The sequence below is a fragment of the Marmota marmota genome, unplaced genomic scaffold (assembly GCF_001458135.2).
Source record: "Marmota marmota marmota unplaced genomic scaffold, marMar, whole genome shotgun sequence".
Lineage (NCBI taxonomy): Eukaryota > Metazoa > Chordata > Mammalia > Rodentia > Sciuridae > Marmota > Marmota marmota.
The window spans coordinates 21,157,250-21,176,644 of NW_025999932.1; the positions used below are offsets into that span (position 1 = coordinate 21,157,250).

At 34.3% G+C, this 19,395-nt stretch overlaps 1 long non-coding RNA gene across 10 annotated transcripts in view; it reads left to right on the forward strand.

Moving 5' to 3' along the window:
• LOC125616089 overlaps positions 1–19,395 on the forward strand; it is a 307,484-nt gene that overhangs the window by 84,692 nt on the left and 203,397 nt on the right. The gene's annotated exons all lie outside the window — the stretch shown is intronic.

Below are 19,395 nucleotides of genomic sequence, written 5' to 3' on the forward strand. Positions count from 1 at the left end.
TAAAAAAAAAAAAAAAAAAAAAAAGATAAGGAGTAGAAAGGAACAGAAGAGCTTATAAGGTTAGGCCTTAGGACATAGGGGTGTTACTGCTTTCAGTATGGTGCCAAGGTAGGACCCACAGATAAGAGGATGCTGAAGCAAACCTTTATGGAGTACTGGATCAGTCATGCATGTATCTGAAGAGAAGTGTTCCTTCCAAGGCTAAGAAAGGAACTCACTGAGGTGTTAGAAGTCTAGCATGGCTATAATTGGAGAGTAAAGAGATAAGGTGAGATTGTGAATGACTTCTGATTCTGAGTTCTATTATGAGCAAATATGAAGACTTTGGAAGGTTTTGTGCAGAGGAATGATGCAATCTCATTTGTATTTTCAAAGGACCACTCTGACAATTCTGTTCAGAATAAATTGCAGATGGGCAGAAAAGTAGGGAGATGAGTTAGGAAGACACTGAGTAATTCAGGGGAGAACTGATGCCTACAAAACTTCTGGTTCTTAAAAAAAAAGGATGAGAAGGCAAACACATGTCTACTAAAACATTTGGATTTCAATTTCTATTTAATTTGGGTACTGCTAAATAGAGCAGAGTAGTGCTGACATCTCTTGGTAGGCTGTCCTCTCTTTTTGCTTTGTTTTGATTTTGTTTATGACTGGACCAACTTTCTATTATCTAACAGTTGGGTATGTTTTTATAATAACTACAACAAAGTGCCATAAACTGGGTGCTTTAACAGGAGAGAATTAATTGTCTCACAGACTGGAAGGCTATAATTGTGAAATCTAGGTGGCGCAAAGCCATGTTCCCTCTGCAGGTTCTAGAGAAGAATCCTTCCAGCCTCTGCTATCTCTCTGTATTCCTTGGTCTGAGGCACCCCAAGTTCACTCTCTGCTCTACCTTCTCATGGCCTTCTTCTCATGGTATTCTAGTATCTCTGAATCTCCTTGTAAGTCTCTCTGTTATTGGCTCTAGGGTTCACTCCAATTTCAAGATGATTTATTTTGAGGTTTTTAACTAATTTATACACTATTTATATTTCAAAGAGAGTCATTTTCTAAGGTTTCATGTGGGCATGAATTTTGAGGGGGCACTAGACAACTTAGTACACTAGGATAGTCAAAGAACAATAAAGAAATAGACTCTCACCAGAGCATTGTGATTGGGTTACTCCAACTGGCAGCTTTGCAAGGCAATCAGAGCGTTTCCACTTTAAGCAATAAATTAAATATATTATTACATTTCAACAGTTCATAAAAAATGGGAAATCATGTAATTAATTCATGTCAATATTTCTCAATTTTTTTTCAGGGAGAAATTAGAATAATTTGTTAAAATTACATGTGCAGATGTAAATTTTATTTCTGTGTATGAGAACTTCATTAAGCAAATTCTATATTTATTCTAAAGACTCATAATTACAATTTTAATCATAAAAGTCATTAAGTCATTTTTACTATGAGAAGAAAAAATGTATTCCTGTACACATAGTTTCTAAAACCAATTCTGAACCTAAAACTTCAGAAATTTTTATTTTTGTAGACTATTAGATATACTGGTAAATGATGTATACTTAACCATTAAGAATTCTACAACATAATATTTGTGATAGAAATACAAAATTATATGTATAAATATACAAGGACTTAGTCTCTGATCTTGTTAATAAGTGTTTGAATTAGAAATAATGAAATTGAAAAATTATGTGCTCTGTAATTGATTATACATTACTGGGTTTGTGTGTCTGTGTGTATGTGAATACAGATTTGGGGAATTCTTTTTTAAAAAAAATTATTTGATTATGTTAATATCCATTAATATGCAATCTATTCTCCCAAGAAAATTTTAAGGAAAAACACAGTATTATTCACTAGATGTACAGTGTTATACAACACATCAATAGAATTGCTTATCTATCTTATTTTCAACTTTATACCATTGTTTAGCAATGCACTATTTTCCCATCCTCCCGGTCCTAGAAAGACTACTGGCCTCTGATATTGTATACCTTGAATAGCAGAATCTTACAGGATTTGTCCTTTTGTTACTGGCTTATTTTTTGCTTAGCAGGATGTCCTCCAAGTTTATCTATGTTCTCATATATTGCAGAATTTTCCTTTTACAAGAAGGAAATGACACAAAGGAATGATATGTATTATTTTTAAAAATGACAATGATGTCAGATTTTGCTAAATAATATTATGGGATTTATTTTCCAAATTTTCCTTATCCATTTATCCCTTGATTATTTGTCATATTGCCTGTGTTTCTTGATTATTTTGAATAGTTCTGCAATAAACATAGAAGTGCTAATATTTCTTTGAAATTTTGATATCAGTTCTCTGGATAAGCATTCAGAAGTAGAATTGCTGGATCATTTGGGAGTTCTATGTTTAATTTTTTGAGAAACCTTTCCATTGTTTTCAATGGAAGCTGTATCATTTTTCATTCCTACCAATGGATTTGGTAGGAATACAGGATTGCCATTTCCCCACATCCTCAACAGCACTTGTTGTTCTTTGTTTTTTGATAACAGGCAGCTCACACAGGGGAGATGCTATTTCAGTGTGAATTTGATTTGTATTTTGCTGATGAGTGACATTTGTCATTATCATATTATACCTTGATGTCATTTGTATGTCATCTTGGGATCAAGATGTTTGCCCATCTTTTGAGGGTTTTTTTTTTTTTTTTTTTTTTTTGCCAGTGTGTTGCAGGAAGAAATTTCTGATGTATTTTTGAGATTAACACTTTATAATGCTTTGTCTGATGCTTTCAATGTTTTGTTCCCACTTTTGGGGTTGACTTCTCATTCTTGATTATTTTCTTTAATTTATAGGAAGTTTGGGTTTTATGTAATTAGTGCTGTAGCTTTGTCATATATTTAAAATCACAAAGTGTGTAGCTTCCATCCTTGTCTTCTGTCTCAATATTGCTTTGACTATTTGGAGTCTTTTGTGTTTATACGTATGTTTTAGTATTCTTTTTTCTATTGATTTCAAATAGTGCCTTTAGGAATTTGATAGAGATTGCATTGAGTTTTTACATAAGTTTGGAAAATATAGACATTTAAAAATATTCATTCTTAACAATCTCTGAACACACAATGTCTTTCCACTTTGTTTAAGTCTTTTTTTAATTTATTTTTTTGTGGAAAGGGGGAATCAGGGATTGAACTCAGGGGCAATTGACCACTGAGCCACAGCAACAGCCCCTTTTTTGTATTTTATTTAGAGACGGGGTCTCACTGAATTGCTTAGTGCCTCACTTTTGCTGAAGCTGCCTTTGAACTTGTGATCTTTCTGGTGTATGTTTGTTTGTTTGTTTGTTTGTTTGTTTTTAGTGTGGCTTTGAATTCAATTTGTTATTTTTCATTGAGGATTTTTGCATCTGTGTTTATTAAGTATATTTTCCTCTAGTTTTCTTTTTTGTTGTTGTTGTTTAATTTTGGTGTCAGGGTAATGCTGACTTCATAAAATGAATGGCTTCACAAAATGAGTCTCTTTAATATTTTGGAAAAATTTGAGAAGAATCAAGTTAATTTTTTTTGAAATGCTTAATTAAATTCACCAGTGAAGACTTTTGGCTCTAGACTTTCTCTTGTTGGGAGGGTTTTGATTGTTGATTCTGTATCTATACTGCTCATAGGTTTGTTAGTTCTTTCCTAGTTTGTCTTAATAAGCTTCATGTTTCTAGGAAATTTTTCATTTTTTAATGTTATTCCCTTGCCTGGGATGTAGTCACTAATATCTTGGCCCACTTGATCATGTCCTGTAAATCATTAAGGCTTTTTTGAGTTCTTTTCAATTTTTGACTTTTATCTTTTCTGAACAAATAAATTTCAATGACTGTTTTTGAATTGATCAATGGTTCATTTGCTTGACTTACTCTTTTGTTTCTTTGTTCTAACTTCAGTGAGTATCTTTAGGACTGTTATTTAAAATTATCTGGAGGTAAATTGTGTATTTGTATTCATGAGGGTCAGGTTATGGAAATTTGTCTAATTCTTTTCTTTGGAAGCTATTTGCCTGTTTTTTCATTTCTGCTAGTTCCCCCTATCGATGTTTATGCATTAAACAAAGCAACAACCTCCTCCAGTCTTCATGGACTGGCTTTATATAAAGGATTCCTGCCAATCAACTCATTGAGAGATTGGAGGTGCTTCTCAAAACTTTGGGCTACTCCAACCTTCTTTTTTTAAAATTCTTTGAAAATCCTTTACATTGTTTTTTTTCTTTACCCCAGAGGCCCAGAGCATCTGGGGTAGGCCCAGTTCCATTAGTACATCTGGATGTTGAGATGAAGAAAGTTCTTTAAGAAACACCCCATAATGTCAGATCATTGAATTCACCATCCAACTCTATCTCCTCAGGGAGAACGTAAGAGTAGGGGTTTGTCATGTATTCTTTCTGACTGAGCCTTGAGGGAGAGCCTATGGTAAATGATGGTCCAATCCTGACTCTTTTCCTCTGCAGGCTTCTATTTAATGGTGGGCTTATCAGTACTTTGAGATCAGTGTGAAGGAAGGCAGTTCTTCAGTCATCACTGTAGAAATTGAGGCACTGGCCCCATGGACCAACTCTCCCTCTACTGGGAAAAACCAATAGCTCAGATTTTTCTTCCACTTACACTATGCTTAGCTCAGTGGAGAAGACCTGTGTATTACAAATACAAACCATGGTCTGCGTTCTCTGGCAGCTTGATTGGGTCAGTCCCAATTCAATCTGAATTTCATGATTTATAAAACAAAACCAGTCCTCTAGGGACTATAAATTATTCAGCAAAATTATAGCACTGCATGTGTGCATGTATGGACCAACTCCTTTTCTCCTTGGGAGAAGCTGGGAGCTGAGGGATGTCTTTATAGTACTATGCTGGGGAAGTGATCCATTGAAAGGGTGTCCCAAGTATTCCTACTAGCTTTAGTGAGTCTGGTTTCACATTTGGCTGGAGTGAAGGAGCCTTTAAACAGGTATTGGGATTTCTCACAAAGCAAGTTTGTTATAATTGTTTTTGAGTCAGTATATTTGTGGAGAAAGAGGATTCCTATTTTCCTCTACCACTTCTTGCTGACATCATTCACATTTACACTTATATCCAGAAATTGATTTTTTTCTTTTTTCATTTAAAAATGTATTTTATAATGTTTGGAAACCAAAAATAATGACATCAACTCTGAAATGTTACATACATTTCTCTTTATAATTTATGTTATCATGAAAAGTCTAGTACAATCTAATGGTTATGTTCTCATGTGCAAATATGGGAGATTTGACTGTAAGTTATAATGTGAATATCATTTACATGTTATGTGATGATCTGAATGTCTGTGTTTCCCAAAACTCATACATTGAAATTTGTTCCTTACTGCAGTGCTGTTAGGAGGTGGTGCATCAGGAAAGAATGGTAATAGTGTCCTTGTAAAGAAGTGTGCATGAACTTGTTTGTTCCTTTTGCTCCATGAGAATGTACACAACAAGGTACCAGTTGAAGTAGAGGATGAACCATCATCAGACAATAGATTTATTGATACCTTGATCTTGGAATTCTAGCCTCCATAATGGAGCAAAGTATTCCTGGTCTTTATGATTACCTAAAATCTAAGATGTTTTGTTGAAGCAGTCTGAAAAAGATGAAAGTTTGTTTCTGTTATCATCAACACTGAATAGTATATAATAATGATAACAAGAGTAAATAATTAATATTAAAAGATTTAGGCTAAATAAAAAGAACAAGACTACAATCAGGCATTTTTAAATGGTTATATTTCTAACATATAACTTCAGACTATAACATTATGTTCCAATTTCTTCAATTTAAGTACATTATATTTGTGCAAATATTTAATAAGAATTTTGGTACATGGGTTAATTATATAAATTTAAACCTAAAATACTGACTAGACCTTTTTCAGATGCATGACTTCAGTTTAAGTTTACTCTTTTATGTTTAAGAAAAAAAAAGAGAAACAATTGATGGATTATAAAGCAAGTACAATATGCTTCAACATTTGCCTAAGAGCATTTGATTAGGGAGAACAAGACATTTTCTTTCAAACTTTTACAGCCTTCAGCTTCCTATAAATATGGAGGCAGTGCTTATTTAGGGGAACTAACAAAATTAAATGTTGACATTGTGGGAATTCATAACAGTAAGAATGTATAGATCGCAATTTATAAGATAAAGTAACACATACTTAACTTGCCCTGCAGTACAAAATGATTTGTAGACAGTGTTCAATAGTATCTTTATTAATGATCAGACATAAGAGATAAGTAGTATATTAGACCTGAGAACATTACCATTCCTGAAAGAAAAACTAGGAAATGCAAAGAAATATAATGAAAACTAAAAGATGCAAAAAAGCATGAGCAAAGTATGAAATTAAATTTCAAATTAAAAGTCTAAAATGGGATAAAACCATACATAATATATTTATTCCTTGTTAGTTTTAAGTCAACATGAAAAGCAATTCTTATAATTTCATGAATATTTTTTTACATCACAGAATAATTAAATGAATAGATTAATTGAACATTATTGATTTGTTTCTTTCCTTTTTCTGTTTAGCTAAATTTATTTTCTAATCCCATAGGCTTATTTGCTTTTATCTCCTTTTCTCCTATTTCTAAACATATATAAATATTCCTATTTTAGTGGGTCTGTAGGATTTAAACTTTGATTCTATTTCATTCTTTTTCTTTTCCTCTCTTAGGTAGGATAAACCAACTAATTTTCTTCCCCTTCCCCTCTGCCAATATTAGATCTCTTCCAAGAAGTAGCCATTGCCTGACAACATCATGGAAGAGTAGAAGAGGACAGAATATTTTTCCTTTGAAGAAGTCAAGTAGAGTATATGACAGTGTGCCACATAATATATAATTCATTAAATGTAGATTATAAACTACTACAGACTTGCACATGGAAGAACTTTAACTATAGACTCTCTATTTGATGTATGTTCATTTCTTTTGGGGAGGGGGAGGCGGGTACTAGGGATTGAGCTCAGGAGCACTAGACCACCAAGCCACATCCTCATCCCCATCTTATATTTTATTTAGAGACAGAGTATTACTGAATTACTTAGTGCCTGGCTTTTGCTGAGGCTGTCATTGAACTCATGATCCTCCTCTCTCAGTTTCCTGAGCTGCTGGGATTATAGGAGTGCACCACTTGGCCCGGTTGGCATATATCCATTTCTTTTGTTACTGTTACTGTTTTAAAAATCAAATGTCAGATTTAAATGAAATTGTAATTAGCTCAAGGTATTGTAATCCTTATTTATTGGTACACATGTATAAATACACACATTGTAAATGTGATAGATAGATATACAAGTAGCTAGTTTCTTTTTCTTTTTCTTTTTCTTTCTTTTTTTTTGTACCAGGGATTGAACCCAGGCCCACTTAACCACTGAGTCACCTCTCCAGCTTCTTTTATCTTTTTGTTTTGAGATGGGGCCTCGCTAAATGGCTGAGGTTGGCTGCCTTAGCCACTTGAGCTACTGGGACACAGACATGGGCCTGGCTAACTAGTTTCTTAATACACTGTTCAGAGTTTCTGCTTCTCTCCTCAATGGGATGGAGTAGTTTGCATCAAGTTAGCATTCTAAACCAAGAAAATTGGAAAAATCAGATGAAATAGAATGATCATCTCTTTGAAGAAATAAGAGACCAGTAGGGACAATGACAGCTGTAGGAGCTGAAATGAAACTTCAGAAATAAAAATAAGCTCATGGAAGGTAGCTGTCCTGCAACCCACAGAAGAATATCTCCAGCCTCTTATTTATTTATTTTTTAAAATTTTTAGACATGGTCTCACTAGATTGCTTACAGTGTTGCTAAATTGCTGAGGCTAGCTTTGAACCTGCAATCCTCCTCCTTCCTCAGCCTCCTGAGCTGCTGGGATTATAGTTTTGCACCACAGAGCCCAGCTGCATTCACTTTTATTCTGGAGAGCTTTGCTAATACAGAGCATGAATAGGAGTTTGAGACCTGAGCCTTTGTGTTAACAGAGTATTAGTGGAGATGAGGAGAGTAGGGTTTGGTGGGAACTTTCTCTCCAGCATTTAGGGCATGTGTCAATCTTAGGTTTAATAGGGCAGAGATCTAAACTCTAGCAGCATCCTCTTAATCTTGTGACTATTTTAGAATCAAGGAGCATTTAAGGGAGATGGAATGTCCTGGCTAGACACTGTACTCAAGGTTTAAAACACCTGTGTGATAAAGTGAAAATCCTCTGTGGACACCTTTCCTAACTCTTCAATCCATGTGGACTGAGCAAAAACCTACTTGGTTCAAGTAATAAGTATCCATTCTTCACCCAGCACAGGAAAGTCACACCACCTTTCAAGGAAGATAACATCATGTGGGGTCTTCTAACAACACAGTATCTGCCTTTAAAGCAAATTACTAAGCATACCCAAACTATATAGTCAAAACAAAGAGAAAAACTCAGTAAACTGAAATCTACAATGATCCACTTTGGGAGTTAATTGGTATGTACTTGAAAATAGCTTTGATTTAAAAAAAAAAAAAAAAGGAAAGTATGGAATTTCACTGGAACATTGACAGTTCTGAAAAAAAGTCAATTAGAAAGAGGCATATAAACTATTGTAAAATAGCCAAAAACTTTGAACAGGAACCTTATAAAACAGAGTTGTGAAATGGTCAATAACCGTGGAAATCTTTCAATTTCTTTCTCATCAGGGAAATGCATATAAAAACCTCAGACTGCTACCATTACCCACTTACCATAATGAATATAAAGAGAAAGTAAGAAAATATCAAGAATTGTCAAGCATGTGAAGCAACTGGTATAAACTAGCACAACTTCTGTATTAAGAATGATTTGGCAGTATCTTAAGAAATCAAACATGCACATTCAGTTTGGTCCAGAAATTCTTAGTATAGATCTAGCACATATTCAATAAAAGATGTGTACAAAATGTTCAAAAATTGCTCGATTCATAATATTTAAATAGTCAAAACAACAAAAAATTCTCATTTACTGTGAATTGGTACAGCATACAATAATGATAGAATATCAAGTATTTTGAATCAGTTAATAAAAACTCTACAAATCAACATGGAAGAATCTTTTAAGAATAATTTGGGCAAAGTAAACCAGTGAGAATAGGATATATACAACATTTACATTTACACTAGGATAACATAAAGGCGAAACTGATCTGGAGTGTTTTGAGTTTTGATAATTGAAATGAAGCCCAGGGGCAATTTTGGGATGTTGGTAATGCTTCTGGATTTTGTGTTAGTTATACTGGTTAACCTTTTGAAAACTAATATAACTATATTCTTATGTACATACTTTTGAAATATTCCAGAGACACATTTACATTAAAAATTTTGTTTTAAAGCCTTGGAAAATTTTAAATAACAGGAAAATTTGTTACCAAAATAATGTTGATCTTTAAAGTAGTCATATTTGGACTTTACACTGCATTTATCCCTTTTGATGAGCTAACACTACATAATTTGTTGTCTTTGGAATTGCTTTTGAATTCCTTTTTACAGATTATTTGAAAATCACTTTTGTAACAGTCATTTAATGTGTTCCATCAATATTCAATGTATTAAAAATAAGTAAATAGAAAGAAATTTTAAATTATTGTAACCAATGATAAGAGAAAACTCTTTCTCAGCAAGTAGAGACATATAGAAATTGTACTGCACATACAGTGTGGCATTGAAAATGACTGGTTTGCCTTCAGACAGCATCGGGATACTTATAAATCTAAAACAAAAGCAACTCAGGTTATTATGATGACATTCCCAAGGAAGAGAGAGGATGAGATAAGTGATCTTGCTCATGTGCTTTGTCCAAGAGCCTTGCTATGACAATTCTGTTGATAAAGAATGAAACCTATTCAGCAATACTTTATTTACAATAGCTGGCTTACTCAGATATGACCACACAGGTGTCATAACCATGACACTTTGTGAAGTTTCATATCAATTAAGTCAACATGCCAGTTTTTGGCTGAACATAAGCACAAAACACACAGTGAGCAGGTTACTTATTTCTTACCTGTTGAAAATTGTGTTAAAGGAGAACACACAGAATTAGATGAACCATGTTTGTAGCATACTGAAGTGTGTATATCTGTTGTCTTTCTTCAAGTTATGATAGCTTCACTGAAAATTAAAGAATGTATTTAAGAATCCTAAAATATCTGTGGTCTATCATTGTTCTTGAAATTTCCATCCTGTGCCATTATTTCACTTTCTATTTTTTCAACTTCACACCAAAAATGGATATTGCTCCAAATGCCCTACACCTTGCATTTCCTCATCTCTCAGGTTGCTATTAGAATCACTGTCTCAGATCTTAAGGTAGGTTGTAGTTTGAGGTAAATTTTTTTTTTCAGAGCTCAGTGATCAGGAGTTCCATGTTTTCCAGTAGGGAAATTTCCCTTGTATGTCGACTGTGTTTCTCTGGGGGTAGTGGTGTTGGTGGTACAGTTTTTGTCCTCCTCCCCTTCCATGAAGTTGCCCTTGGTGAAGCAACAGGCATAGGACAATGCTCCCTATGTACTCACTACCTTGTGGTTTTTATTTTGGAGTTATTGACCAGATATGAGGGAGAAATCTGTCGTGCAGCTGGGATTGTGCTTTTTAAAAATTTTTTTTCAGTTGTAGATGGACACAATACCTTTATTTTATTTATTTTTAACTGCTGCTGGGGATGGACCCAGTGCCTCACGCATGTTAGGCAAGAGCTCTATCACTGAGTCACAACACCGGCCCCGGATTGTGCTTTTCCTCCTGACAAAGCTAATTGAATATTTCTGAATTGTAGCAACCAAAGTGATTTTGAGTAATGTGCTCATATTTGGCTGTTTATTTCCCACACTCATTCCACCATCTTTCGGGTTGTCTGGGCCTCTGGATAAGTGTTCCACTGTGCAGTGCTCACGAAGCTGCTGTGGGTTTCTTAATAAGAAGAGTGATTTGAGGACCCTTGTGTATTTTATTTTGTCTGGTGGGATAAGTACTTTGTGCTGTTATTGGTTGAGCTAATGACATGCTTGGCTTTCCTACCTAAAGATAGATTTCATTTATTTTATTTTCACTGGCTGTGGGATTGGGGGAAAATTGTTTAAGAGCTTTAAGGGACATAGTTTTAAAAAGGAAGTATTCAGTACTATAATCCAGTATTAGCAATTGTAAACAAGAGCTCTCAGTTTTTGTCTGGCTCTGCCATTTCCTAGGTGAATGAAATTACAGAATTGATAGCAAAACTGTGAGCTTGACTTCCTTCCTCTTTATAATGAAATCTATATCTTAGGTTTGTTCTGGGGAATAATTGAGTTCATCAATATACAGAATTTAGAAGAGTGTCTGGCAGGTATAGCAACTACATTGGAGTTGGCTATTATCTTTTTAATGAACATGTAATGTTTGAACTTATTTATGGGGTAGAGTGTTATATTTCAATGCATTACACAATGCTTAATGATCAAATCATGGTAATTAGAATTTCTGATTTCTCAAATCTTATGATTTTTATGTGTTGGAGTCTTTCAAAGGCTTCTCCTCCAGTTATTTTGAAATACACAGTTAATCATTTTAGACTCTAGTTGCCCTGTTGTGTTCTGTAACATTTTAATTACTTCCTCAACTCTACTTTCTTACCTGTTTTCCACCCTCTCTCTGTACTTATTTCTCCCTTCCCTTCCTATCCTCTGGTAAACTCCCTTCTCTCCCAGCATCTCTGTGATTAATGTTTTTACTTTCCACAAATGAATGAGAATATGTGATTTCTCTGCCTGGATTATTTCACTTACCCAAATTAATTCCACTTCCATTCATGTTGTTGCCAATTACAGGATTTTTTTTTCTTTTTAATGGCCTTCGTATTGTTCCATTGTGAATATATGACATGACTTTTTAAAAAAATCCGTACATATGAGGATAGACAAATTGATTACCTACTTTGGCAGTTGTGAGTAGTGAAGTAATAAATATGGGTTCCTAAGTATCTTATGATATGAGTGCATTTCTTTTGTATAAATACATTCTAATGTGATACCTGGATAATAGAGTAGTTCCATTTTTAGTTTTTTGAGGAACCTCCTCTATACTGTTTCCATGATGGTTGTATTAATTTATATTCCCCCAGATATTGTCTACTTGTTCTCATTTCTCTGTATCTCACCAGCATTTTTTTTATTTTTCATTTTTTTTAAAAAATGATATCCATTCTAACAAGTTTGAGATGATATCAATTTTGGCTTTGGTTTGCATTTCTCTCTTTATTAGTGATGTTGAATATTTTTTTCAAATGTTTCTTGGCCATTTGTATGTCTTCTTTTGAGCATTGTCTATTCAGATCATTTGTTCATTTTTTATCAGATTTAATTTTGCCATATAATTGACTGAGTTCCTTATGTATTCTGGTTGTGAGCTCCTTGTATGATGAACAGTTTGCACAAATATTCTCCCATTCTGTAGATTGTGTCACCTCCATTGATTATTTCTTTTGCTGTTTAGAAGCTTTTAGTTTGATATAATATTGTGGGTCAACATTATTTCTGTTGCAGATGTTTTGGGGGTTTTATGGAAAAAATATTTTCCTATCCCAATGTTTTGAAGCATTTTCCCTATTTCATTTCAGCAGTTTTATAGTTTATTTATGTCTTTGATCCACTTTGAATTGATTTTGTAAATCGTGAGAGGTCGGGTTATGGTTTAATTCTTCTTTCTAATTTGTACAGTTTTACCAGCAACATTTCTTGGAAAGACAGCCCTTTCTCCAAGGTGTGTTCTTGAAGACTTGGTCAAATATCATTTGGGTATAAATAGGTAGATTATTTTTTTGGATTTTTATTCTGTTAATTGGTCTACATGTGTTTTATGCCTGTGCCATACTATTTTAATTACTATAGCTTTATAGAATGATTTAAGCTCAGCTATCATGATGTCTCCAGATTTTTTATATTTTTCTTAAGAATTTCTTTGGTTTTCCTGGGACTTCTGTGGTTTCATAGGAATTTTGTGGTTAATTTTCCTCTGTGAAGAATGTCATTGGTATTTTTGATGGTGATTACATTGACTCTGCAGATCATTTGGACATTTTAACAATATTGATTTTTTTCCTATCCATGGTCTCATGATAGATATGTTTTCTTCATGGAATATTTTTCCTTTTTTTGTGTGTCTTCTAATATTTCTTTAACTAATGCTTATGATTTTCACTATAGAAATCCTTCAACTCTAGTTAGATTTATGTTGTCAAAATGGTCATACTACCAAAAGTACTATACAGATTTAATGCAATTCCAATAAAAATTCCAATGACATTCCTCATAGAAATATTAAAAGCAATCATGAAATTCATTTGAAAACATAAGAGACCCAGAATAGCCAAAGCAATCCTTATCAAGAAGAGTGAAGCAGGTGGCATCACTATACCAGATTTTAAACTATGCTATACAGCAATAGTTACAAAAACAGCAAGGTATTGGCACCAAAATAGACTGGTAGACCAATTATACAGAATGGAGGACACAGAGACAAACCCACATAAATACAGTTATCTCATAATAGATAAAGGTGCCAAAAACATATTGGAGAAAAGATAGCCTCTTCAACAAATGGTGCTAGGAAAACTGAAAATCTATATGCAGCATAATGAAATTAAGTCCCTATCTCTCACCATACACAAAACTCAACTCAGAGTGGATCAAGGACCTAGGAATTAAACCAGAAACCCTATGTCTAATAGAAGAAAAAGTAGGCCCAAATATCCATCATGTTGAATTAGGCTCCTACTTCCTTAACAAGACTCCTTTAGCACAAGAAATATTTTTAAGTTTTGAAGTTTTTTTGTGTGAAAACTGTCAGTGTAACTAATTTTTTAACCTCTTTTTCAATCAATTTATTGTTGATATATGAAAATGTTACTGATTTATTTTGATTTTTCCCTAAATTTTTGTTGCTATTATACTTTATTTATCTTTCATTTTCAGGTATTTATTTATTGAGTGTTACGTTCTTGGTGGGCAGAATTTTGAATATATCACTCCAGTCCTTCCCGGTTTTTAATATCACTACAGAGAAATCTACTGTTAGTCTGATGGAGTATTCTTTAAATTCAAATTGGCACTTTTCGTGTGGTTTTTCAGGATTCTTTGCTTTCGACATTTGTCTGTAATATACTGAGGATAGAACCTTTGTGATGAAATTTCCTTAGAGTCTTTGTCCCTCCTTGATGTCTATGCCCATATCTTTCCCCAACTTATAGAATGTTCAGCTATTAGTTTACTGAGTAGGTTTTTCTGTGCCTTTTCCCTTCTCTTTGCCTTTGGGAATTCCCACAATTCAAATGTTGTTTGTTTAATGAAGCCTCCTATGCCTTGAAGTCTTTCTTCATTGTTTTTAGTTTTATTTCTTGTCTGATTGGATTATTTCAAAGGCCTGTTTTCATGTTCAGAAATTCTTTTCTTTCGCTTGATCTAATCTGTTGTTGAAACTCTCAACTGTATTATTTTATATAGTAAGGTCTTCAGTTTCAAAATCTGTTTCATTCTTTTTTCATGATTTTTCTGCTGAAATTGTCATTCATATTATGAGTTATTTTTCTAATTTCATAGAATTGTCTGTCTTTATTCCCTTGAATATCACTGGGTTTAAAAGTGATAAAGTTAAGACAGGTCTGAGTTTTCTGATCTTTCTGGAAATTCAAGCTCAAGATCATCTAGACTTATTGATTTCGACTTATTGTAGAGGTGGCATCTCTTCACAGGAATCTGTGGTATAGGGATTGTCAACATCATGAGCCAGAAACCAAAGTGGGTCTGAAAAATTGAGGTCCTGCAATATCCTTTCAGGGCAAATCCCCAAAGACCTAAGGACTTTCCACTAGACTCACTTGTTTAAGGTCCACAGCACCTTACAAAACTTCTACCTTAGAGATGAAGTCCTTTATACAAAGATCTTTGGGGAAACTAGACACATGAAGACCACAGCACTTAAGATCATTCTTTTGAATTCTGAATCAAGCACTTGGTCAATATCCTTTTCTGTAAGGACTGGTGTTAGAGAGTTATTCTGTTTCTTTGGAGGCATCTTGTAACCTTGTTTTTCCATACTTATTCTGTCCCTAAGTTGATATTTGCCCATCTGGTAGATCAGTAGACTCTGTTTTTTTGTTTTAAGATGACTTTTATAGTAAAAGGTTTTTTTCTGAAGATTTGTTTTAGACGGCTGGTTTGGCATGACACTATGGCTTTGACTCTATCAGGGCAGCAGAGTGTAGTTGCTCTAAGCTTCTTTGGCTATGATCAATGACATTGGATACCATGCACGTGAGCAGAGTCAGAAGCCCATCTGTCTCTAGGGGCTATATGACGTTGCAGGCACTTCAGTGACCTAGGCATATGTGGTACACACAAAAATGGGGTGGGGAGTATACATTAGGGCCACTCCAACAACGAGAGTGGTGGCACTAGGAACATGGAGCACAGTGAAATCTTCCTTATACACTGCCGCAGTCCGGCTGCAGCAGAATAACCGGGGGGTGACGAACAACTTGTGTAGATTGATACAGCAGGAGTAGGAGCCATTTATTGCAGGACAGGAGCAGTATTTATACATTCCACACAGCTTATCTAATTAGCATAAACTAGATACATCAGTCAACCAATAAGGAATCTCCACACTTAATGGCTCACTTTTGTTACTTCTCAAACCACTCCCTCTGGCATTTTGCCAGGCACCATCCAGACTTGTTTACAAACTCTAACAATACACTATGGGAACAAGCTCTTTTGTTAGTGGGGACTCTGTCAATGATAGCCCTGTTGGCAGCAGAGATGTGGAATGCATACCCTCAGCAGCAATGGTGGGAATTTGGACTACTTACCCTTAGACCTAGGAATGGAAATGGCCAGTGCATAGCCATGCATGGGAGAAAGTGGCAGTGGCGAGTGTGGGTAGATGAGCCCTAGGTCCTGGGGACCAACCTCTTGGTTTTTCGGGTCCTGCGGGTGATTCCCTTTCTTGCTGAGCTGAGCCACTTGTACTTTGCAGTATAAGTCTCTGTGCAAATATGGATGCTGGGATAACAGTAGCACTGCTGTGTGTAGTTGGGTTCATGAGACTGCAGGCCCCTATTCTGTTATGGTACAATGTCTTTCGGTCTCAGGGATGGAATGTGCAGAGGCTTCTGTATTCTAAGGCATTGTGAATGTGGACAGTGACTCTTTTCAAGTAATGCTGAGTTATAGCAGCCCGGGTCTAGAGGTTGGGCAGAGAAGACAATGGGATTTGCTTCTCCAAAGTAAAACTACTGTATAGAATCTGGGTAACTTTTGTAACTGGACACCAAGGTTATGATGATTGTGGAACTCTATGGTAGCTAGAATTGCTGGTATTGCCAGTAGTAGTGTCTACTGAGATTATCCCGTTAACCCATTTTTCTGCAAAAGATAATTTCCCTGTCCTGAGAGCTGGGGTCATAGTTGCTATTGCACTTTGTTCTTTTCTATGCTGCCATCCCAAGTCTCCCTGCCTTTCAGTGTTCCTGTCTCTCTCTTGCTAATTTCCAGCATCCTCCCTTGATCACACTCTTCAAAATACAGTTGGCTACCCTGTTGCTTTCATTCTTCTTTATGGAGAAGGAGGCAAAAGCCAGGGACCTCTACTTGGCCATTGGAGAGTCTCTAACTCTTATTATTGTTATTAAAAATATTCTTCCATTATTTTCTCTATGTGTCTTGCTAATTCAGAACCTCAAGGGTTAACACTTGGTATTATTGATCTTTGTGATTCCATACTAGATAACATAGTTCATTACAAAAATATAATAGTGCCTAAGGAGACCAATGACTTTGATATTAGTAGCCAATAGTTCATTAAGCAATTATTCATAAATTAAACACCTCTTAAATAACAAAGGGTTGCATTAAATACCAAAGGATTTACAAAACCCTGGTCTTCAAGCTCTACTTTCTAATAAAAACACAGAAAAGGAATGAGAGAGAGAAGGTTCAAGAAAGTGAGTGCTTAAAAGTGTTCTGTATGGTAGTTAAGAACTATAGCTTTGATGCCTAACTCCGTTGAATTAAATTCATTTATGTACTTATTTACTTAGTATCCCATCCATTCATTATTTTATAGCTTTACATGTTATTAATTAATTTTCTCTCATGTAGTTATGAATAATAACTACTATTTTGCATAACAAAAACATGCTGTTAATACACTATTTACCTTTAAAGATCACTTTTTTTTTAACCTTAACCCCATCCACACAAATCAATATAAATTTTAAAAAGGCATACTCTAGACGATCTGGGATATAGAAGGAAAGTATTATCACCTAAATTGTGGGTTTTATACACAGGATATTTATAGAGAATGTAGCTTATCTATATTGTTAGAGAAAATTTGCATTTGAGTTAACAGGTAAGAAAGTATTATTCAAAATTATTGCAATAGAAGTCAGTACCATTGATTGCAATAGGAAAAGGGATTTAATTTAACTCAACAAAAGGAGGGAAAGCTTTTTAGGGATGGGGTTAGTGGAAAAGTAAGGAGGTTGGTCAATGTCATCAGGTCATCTGTGTTCCTTGATTGGTGCTGATGGAAGTTACATTTCTATCCTTTCACAGAGAGAGGAGATGTGAGCTCTATCTTCACTACTAATTGCATTGCAAAGGAATGACTTCTAGGTTCATAAGAAAGACATTCATGGCTATAATACTGGCAAGCAGCAGGAGAAAATTTACATCTCAATGGGACAGAGAAATAATTTAATGTTGGAAATATTCTAAAGTAATTGCTCTAAGAGAAGTGATAGCAGAGGTCTATAGTTAGGAAAAGTCCATCTAAAGTTTAGCTACATTTGGGGGAACATTAGTACTTTCTTGGTTCATCTCTGATTTCAAAAAAATTAATACTTATGATTTTATGCTCCTTGCACACTCATAGTAACACTACAAAATAAAACATCAAAACCAACAACAAAAGAAGAAAAGTTCCACAATAAACACATTGCCAAACATTTGAGAATCCTCCAATATGAGACCATGTTGCTAATTTAGTCTTGTTCTTTAATGTTTAGCAAGACTCACAAATAGTGATAATGAAACTTCACAAAAGACTGGATAGACATGCATTAAAGTAGACTCGTGTCTCATAGCTATAATTAAAATTGCATACACCCTACTGTTTTGGAGATCTTGAACTTGAACTTGAACCTATTGCTACGTTAATGAACAACATGATTCAAAGGTCTCTCCTATTTGCAGATTGTATTTCATTCAGTATGAACAGATGGTCTCATTTAGACAAATTGTACTTCAAAACAAAGGATTCAATTTCCTGTTTTACAGAAGATACATATTCTGTCAACTGTTTTGTCAAGTAAGCAAGATATTAGATAAATAAGAAAAAAAAAACAATTTTCATTGTGGTGAAATTTACTATCAGCAAAGGAGATTTCTTGTGGACCACATTTTCACCAATAGTTTTATAAGTCAGATATAGATTGAATTCTCTTCCTTAGATGAAACATTTTTAATGCCAGTGACATTGACATTTCAAATTTTAAATGAATATTGCTGAACTACAGAGACTTGAAATTAAACTATAAAATGGTACCAGAGACCTATATGAGACTGTACTCATTAACATCCTAACTAGCTCTAAAATATTTTAAAATATAATTCTCTTTAATTTTTAAACAATTGCTGGTAATTATTTAGTGAAGGCAAAGGAAAAAGAAGACAAGATTTTCCCAAAAGGGAACAAAAATGAGTTTGTTGCAGAATGTGTGCTGTTAATTTTTCTTAACTTAAGCAAGAAAATCTGCAATCTCAAAATGTGACCAACAAATAATATAATCATAGTCATCATTTGCCCATCCCCATCATTATTATCATCATCACTGTCTTGTCACCACCATTACCTGTGAAACTTGCAGATAAAAACAAACATTTCCATTAGCTCTAAATAATCCACCAAATAGTGGGTTATTTCTGTTTCTCTTGACCAATTTAAAAGCTTTCAATCTCGGCTTCTCCTCTGTCCATTAACCTTTGCTAAAATCCTCCACAGAAACTGCTCTTGTTAAAAGCAACAAGCACATGCCTTCATATGGCCAAACCCTTTTAACATCATCAATTGTCCTTTTCTCTGTAAATAAACCACTTGGTTGCCCCATCCAAAAAGTTCAGGTTATGCTTAGGTCTTTTCTCCATTCTTCTATAATTAATCCCTAGAGAAGTTGTATAAATTTGCAGTTGTATCTCTCAGCATTTCTACTGCCATTTACCTGGTATAAATCTTTACATCATATCTTTTTAGTTTATTAAATATATATACTAAAATTATATGTATATATACAAGAAATATATATATATATACACTAAACTATAT